We start from the raw sequence: 7,319 nt of genomic DNA on the forward strand, positions 1-7,319 counted from the left end.
CCCAGTCGCTCTTTCTCTTGCTTTTGGGTTGGTCTGAGCACTTGGACAGTTTGAAGTCAAGATCCGTTTCCAGAAGTAGACAAGGATGGGTCTCTGGGTTGAATTCAAAACCTTACAGTTTCAATGAGGGGAAAAATGCCTTTTTTGCCTAGAAGAGATATTCCCAGTACAGGCTTTCAATTTTCTCTTTCCTTTAGTTACCTCTTCCCAGTCCTGGTGTTGTAAAGAGTTTCTGCTCTTCTGAAGTATTGGTGTCTTTTTCATAATTCTGGAATGAGGCCAGCTTTGAATGTGCTCCTTTCTGAAGCAGTGGTGGAGAAGGAGACGGTGGGTGGCTGGCGATGAAGGGAGCAATAGCAGTCAGAATCTTATAAAATATTTTCTAGCCAATGGCTTAGGGAATTTGGGGGAAAACTGAAAGGAACTGATCTGTATGCATTTACAAAGAAAATCCCCAAGAAGTCAGGAAATCCCCCCCAAATTCGGGATAAGACAGTATTAAGGGAACTGGACAGGGATGAGTTAACTGAATAGCTTTGTAACCTTGTGTGGTTCACCTTGTTTGAACGGCGCACTCAGTACGTGGTTGGGTGATTTATATGGTGCCTGTGAATTCTAAGGCTTGACACTCGTGAGTAACATCATGAGACTTTTAAATAGCTGTAATAACACTTATTAACATACGGGGAGTATGTCACAATCTCCTTCATTGCCGACTACTTCCCCCATTCTCTGAGGAGAAAAAGGACAAGGAGTAGACAGGGAAAAGTGCAGAGGATGGTTCTCAAGCAGAATATGACATCTAAAGGCAGATGTCATATTCCCTCAGGGTGAGAGACAACAGCCTAAGGTCCGGTGTTTGGAGTTTGACATATGGAGATAAGGAATGGGTAGAGGACAGAGGCACTGGGGATAAGAATAAGAGAATTTCACTGGCATAGAATAGTGAGAGGGCCAGGGGAGTTTAGTGCACTAGAACGTCAGACAGGGCAGGGGGTTGTAGTAGGAGTTCCTGTGGACCAGCTATTTGGGCTCCATTCAAAATCAGAATGAAGTATATATGAAGGTCAAAATCCCTTCTAGGGCTATGCACTCAGTGGGCTACTGCTCCCACTTTTACTGGGGTTTCGAGAGGTTAATGGTATGCTCATGGTCACACAGACTTGCTTGACGTCAGAGCCTGGCCTCCTAACACTTTGTTCTGAGAACGATACAATTAATAAGGTTATACTACTTATATATCTACATGGAGAGAAAGAGAAAGAAATACATCCTGAAAAGGGAGAACACATGTTATTTTTAAAGGCCCATAAAGCATCAAAAAATGACCATATTGATTATAAAGCAAACCTTGCTTGCTACATTTAAAAAAGAGTTGATTTATTATGGCAGAATTCTCTGACCAAATGATAAAATTAGAAATAACAAAAGTGGGAATGAATGAATAGTTCAACCCTTTGGAAAAAAGTCCTCCTGCTTTACTCTTAAAATATAGAGAAAACCACATCACAGCTAAGAGTGCCTTGAGCCCTGACCAGTGTGGCTCTGTCAGTTGGGCATCATCCTGCAAAGCAAAAGGTCACTGGTTTGAGTCCCAGTCAGAGCCCATGCTTGGGTTTTGGGTTCGGTCCCCAGTTGGGGCATTTATAGGAAGGAAGTGATTGATGTTTATCTTTCACATTGATGTTTCTCTCCCTCTCTTTGTCCCTCTCTTTCCCTCTCTCTAAAAATAAATGAATAAAACCTTTTTTTTTAAAGAGTGCCTTGAAAACAATACTAATGAGAACATTAAGGACAAAAATCTCTGAAGTCTGACCAAGGCAAGATCCAAGGAAAATTCATAATCTTAAGTATTTATATCACTAAAATAAGGAAGATTAGAAATAAATTAGCTATTTATTTTTAAACAAATTTCTAAGAAATGGTCAGAAAAATCAAGGAAAGGAAGTGAGAATGGAACGAATGTAAAGGAGAAAACAATGTGATGTTAGAATTCGAAGCCAAACTAAGAAATAAATCCAGGAGCTGGTTCTTGTATGTGTATGTGGTGCGAGACAGAAATACCAAAAGAAAACGAAATTAGTGAAATAAATTACCAGCTAGCTAAATCAATTAAAACAAAGAGAAAGCACATCTATAAAATTTATCAACAAGACATGGAACATAAATATATCATACTGTCTATAAAAATAATTTTAGAGTCACTTGTATAACTACACTGTTTTGAAAATCTGGATAAAAGGATTTAAGAAAACTCGAATTAGCTCTGGCTAGTGTGGCTCAGTGGATTAAGCGCCAGCCTGTGAACCAAAGAGAAGCCGGTTCAATTCCCAGTCAGGGTACATGCTTAGGTTGTGGGCTGGGTCCCCAGTAGGGGCGCACGAGAAGCAACCATACACTGACATTTCTCTCCCTCTCTTTCCCCCTCTCTTTCCCTCTGCCTAAAAATACATAAATAAATAAATAAATAAATAAATTTTTTTTTAAAGAAGACTCGAATTAATCAACATAAGCTCAAGTGGAGATATGTAGTTTAACTAACCAGCAGCCAGCCTCTACCTAAGGGTCCATTTCTTCTAGTATGGATTAGTACCGAGGAGGATTTATATCAATCTTGAGCTGGTCACTTGGCATTTACTGGCCAGCACTTTGTGCTTCCCCTCACCATTTTCAGGTCCTTTTGTTGATGGTCATACCCTGGAACTTTGGGACATGGTCTCCTTGCTAGATGCAGAACCCTCTATGGGCTCCCATGAAGGGGTTAATACAGGGTAAATGACAGTTCAATTTATACTCCTGTTGCTTTATCTTTTACAATATCACACAAGCATGTATAGGATTATCATATTTTACTGTGGTGTTGGGGTAACTAGACAAAATTCCAAATATGAAAGGGAAAATTTTAAACTGCTAATATGCCTTTTCCCATACGACAAGAGACAGCACTAAGTTAAACCCTTAAAGGGTGCTACTAGTTCTAATCCTGCATCCCCTCCCATCCTACTGGATGACTCCCTATCCATCTTTTGGGAAAGAGCAACCTTGCGCATCAGAATGGTTCTTGGCTTAAAATCCTCCCCTATATTCCCTCCAATGTTTTCTTACCAATGCATTCCTCAAATCTAATTTATTCTAGAATAACACCACTGACACTCTTAACAGGACAGTCCATGGTGGCCTTGGCACCCCAAGTTTTGCAGAAGGTGGAAGGGGTGGGTGGTGAGGGGACCTTGGAACTCCAAGTCTCACAGAGTGGCTCAGGTTGGGCATACTTAAATCTATTCCCTTTTATGATCTTCCCAACAAGTGACTTGCAAACTCTCCTGGTCTTTCAAGTGTCTAGCTGGTAACTAGATGTTCACATAAACATCTTAAGCACAAATATTCTCAAAGCTGCTACAGTCTAAACCCATCAGGAGGAAAGTAAATATGTCCTTAACATCTACATTTGCATAGTTGACTCTGAAGTTGCAACTTCCCACTTGTGGCAGGACTGAATTCTCAGCCCTCTTCTCTCTTTGGTTGCTTTGTGTCCTTGTAGATAGTAGATCTTTTAGTATAATACATCTTCAAGGTTATGCTGTGAGAGATGATTAATATTAGCAAGAGATCTGTCTGTTTTATAGGTGCTAAGAATCTAAAAGATTTAAGCCTAAGGCACAATTAACTATGGGTCCATTCTTGTGAGTCTCAGCATTGAGAAACAGAAATTAGTTTTCATCATAGGCTCCTGAGAAGGATGGTCTTGTTAGCTTTGACCTTGAAGGCTCTGATAGGAGCCTTAGGCCTGGTGTGGGAGCAGAGGACTGTGTGTGTGTGTGTGTTGTGTGTTACACACAGAACAGACAGAACAGGAAACAGGAAGGTAGACCAGAATTCGGAGGGCATCAACAGTAGTAACTGTACTCACACTGACACTCTAATTCCAGAGGTGTTTGCTCTCTAGTAAAATTATTATTTAACAGTGTTACCCTCCTCCTGAAACCGGCAATTCTGCTCCCTGGTTAAACTGTCACTTCTTCCCACAGCCTCAGTTTAACTATCTCAATGATTTTCCAGGTCGTCTTGCATTCCATGCTAAAATATCCTCCAGAGCTCTTTCTATACATTTACACATTTCTACACTAACCTTTCAATCTACTTTATACTCAGCAAATCTACTATCCATAACAGGGTATTTAAATTGATGCAGTAAAATTGACCCCAAACTGATCTCAACAGAGCACTGGCATAGCAGACTGCTGTAGGCCCCGTCTGCAGAGGGCACTTGAAGGGCTTGCTTTGCAGACTAATAGTGAAAGCAGCTTGATGGAGAAATAAATGGGTCAGAAAGTATTCAGATTTTCTTTTACTTCCCTTTTTTATTTATATAAAAATTGTGATACAATACCATTGAAAGAATTTTTAAAATGGAAAAATAAACGCCTTAATACTACTACTCAAACACAAATAGTTTTGCATTTTTCACATCCTCTTCCAGTTTTTGTCTGTATACTTTTTTTTTCAACAAAATTTAAGTGTAGTAGTCCTACAATTATGTGTTTGTCTTTCTGCTTGATACTATGCTATAGACATTTCTCATGTTTGTACATTTTTCATACTTTTCCCTTTTAGTGTTGTCATACTCTTTCATAAAGTTTAATAATTTTCTTATTATTGAACAGTAGCCATGTCTACCCAGCATTGCTCAGGATAATTATTAACCACTGGTAAGTACAATTTAGTAGACATAAGAAAAATGAAAATCAGTGTGAACCCTGAGAAAAAAAAGACATCTACTAAGAAGGGTTACTGGTGGCTAATTAGGCTCAAATTAAAAAAAAATATAGCCTAGCAGCCACGTCTGCATAGGGGCCTCTCACACAAACTGCTCTTCATGGGGAAGCCAGCGCTGGTCTGCCTGCCTCTGTGCTGGACAAACTGTCTGCCTCTTTGCTGAACTGCCTCCTGCACTGTGTTTCTGCTATCTGAGCCAGCCCTTATAAAGGAGTTCCTGGAATCCTATTTCAACCAGTCAGATAGGGCTAAGGCTTATTTCATCCAATCAGACCTGCACAGCTCCAGCCAATCAGAGCTGTTGTATTCTGAACAATCATGACAATACCTTTTGGACCTATCAAACTATGAAGATTTGAAGTACTCATTTGCATGAGGACAGACCAACCTAAGGGCCAAGGGCAGGGACTCCTGTCCATATAAGCCAGCTCCTTCTGATGCTAAAGCACACTCACTTGTGAAGGTCCCACCACTCTTAGGATGATCCAAAGTCTATGAGTCCTTTATATCTCAATCATTAAGCAAATCTTTTAAGAAAATTTTACTTATTTTTATTTTTAGACAGAGGGGAAGTGAGGGAGAAAGAGAGGGAGAGAAACATCGATGTGTGGCCGCCCCCCATGAGCCTCCCACTGGGGACCCAGCCCGCAACCCAGGCATGTGCCTTGACAGGGAATTGAACTTGGAACCCTTTGGTTCACAGGCTGGCACTCAATCCACTGAGCCACACCAGCCAGGGTTAACCAAATCTTTATACATACTAAAATCTGTGTTCAGTAAATTTAGAGTGCAGTGAATTCAAGTGATAGACAAATAGAAAATGATAGAGGTACTGGATGGGGTAGAGAAGCACCCACCCCAGTCTAGTGTAAGGGAAGAAGCTTTTTTTTTTTGGAGGGGGTTATCGGTGGAGCTGAGCCTTCACCAGTAAGCAGGAGTTGAGCAGACAACGGGGAGAGTGAAGACCTGTCAGGGTAGAAGAGATGATGTGGGTCAAGGCATGGCATGAACAGCAGGGTGCCTTGAGTACCGGCAGTTCAATGTCCTCAGGAATCAAAAACAGGGCAAGTGGCCTGAGATGTCGCTGGGGAGGTAGCCAGCGACATCTCCTTGCACATCACCTTAAAGAGCTTGGGTTTTCTACTTACCATTTTAGCCAAGAATGGCTTTGGATGTTTGCCAGCCGCCACTCACAGCCAAGATCTGTCTTGATTTCCCCACACCTTGCTTTTTCTTTCCCTGTGGAGCTCAGAGCCCCTAGCTTTTGAGGGTGACCACTAGCTGTCGCTATTGAACAGCTCTGGTTCCCCACAGCTCAAAGCCAAAGGTGTCCTTGGCTGCTAGGACCAGGCGGCCCTACCAAATGACTGAGTCCCGCCCCGCCTTCACTGAGTCTGTTCATCCATCCTCAGCGATGACTCATAAGAAGGCACATGCTGTGAAGAGTTGGTGGTAGCCCTTGAGCAGAAAGAACTGGGCAAGAATTGGGGAAAGAAATTGTGGTGCAGTGCGGTACACCACCACAGTCAGCCACGACGTGGCGCTGCTACCCCTGACGGCAAAAAGAAGACGTGAAAAAGGAAAAGTGTTTGTTAGAAAAGCTTTCCTCTGTGGTCTTGGGGTGGCAGGGCTGTCGGTTCACTCTATTACTTGGAATTCAGGTTACCATAGGACTGTTCAAGGACAGTAGGAGGGAGGTCCAGCGACCCAACAGTCCCAGGCCAGCGAAGCACAGCCCAGACAGGCACAACACTGACATTCTCTGCGTCCGCCAGGCCGCACCTGTGTGGGTCTTTTGATCTGTCCCTCAGCTTCCACACTCGGGTTCCCCGGTCACGTAATCGGCCAATGTGCCTTCCCTTTGACCTCTGTTTCTTTATCCTCCTTCCCAGAAACTCCCATCTTCAAAGCCTTCCCAAACGCAGTGTTTTTTTGTTTTTGTTTTTTTTTTTTCCAATCTGGCACTTTTCTATTTCTTAAGAATCCATTTTCCCTGTGGCACTCTACCTTTTGCTCCAGGTCCCTGCCCTCACCCTGTGTGTTCTGGATCTGTGCAGACTTAAAGCTGCTTCTCCTGGATTCTTTCTCCCATGTGGACTTGGGGTTCTAAGTCCTGTTTTACCTTCTGGAAATTTCCCTCTTTTTCTCATCTGCCTCATCCTTTCACATTTGCCCTGTTCCCATCCCTCTCCCCTCACCTCCTTTTAAACATGAGAGAATTCAGACGCATTCTAAGTCTAACTAGACCACTTGTAAGTCTAAGAACTAGAGAACTTAGGTTAAGAACTGCTGAGAGAAGGGAGGATTTGGTATGGAAGGACACCCTGCCTTTCCTCGGTGTTCTCCATGAACGGGGTGACTCTCCAGTGGGATGGAGATTCAGGGGCGCTGAGCGGTTGGCAGGGACGCAGAGTTGCTGGACACACTGTGAGCCACCATGAGTGGTGCATCAGAGTGGCTAATGTAGTTTTCTTTCCCCTTGACACTGCAAATCAGTTTGGTTTGCATAGCTCTTGTGCTGCCTTCTTTCTCTAACATAACTT

This window comes from Phyllostomus hastatus, unplaced genomic scaffold (genome assembly GCF_019186645.2).
Source record: "Phyllostomus hastatus isolate PE091 unplaced genomic scaffold, TTU_PhHast_1.1 phas_contig_283, whole genome shotgun sequence".
Classification (NCBI taxonomy): domain Eukaryota; kingdom Metazoa; phylum Chordata; class Mammalia; order Chiroptera; family Phyllostomidae; genus Phyllostomus; species Phyllostomus hastatus.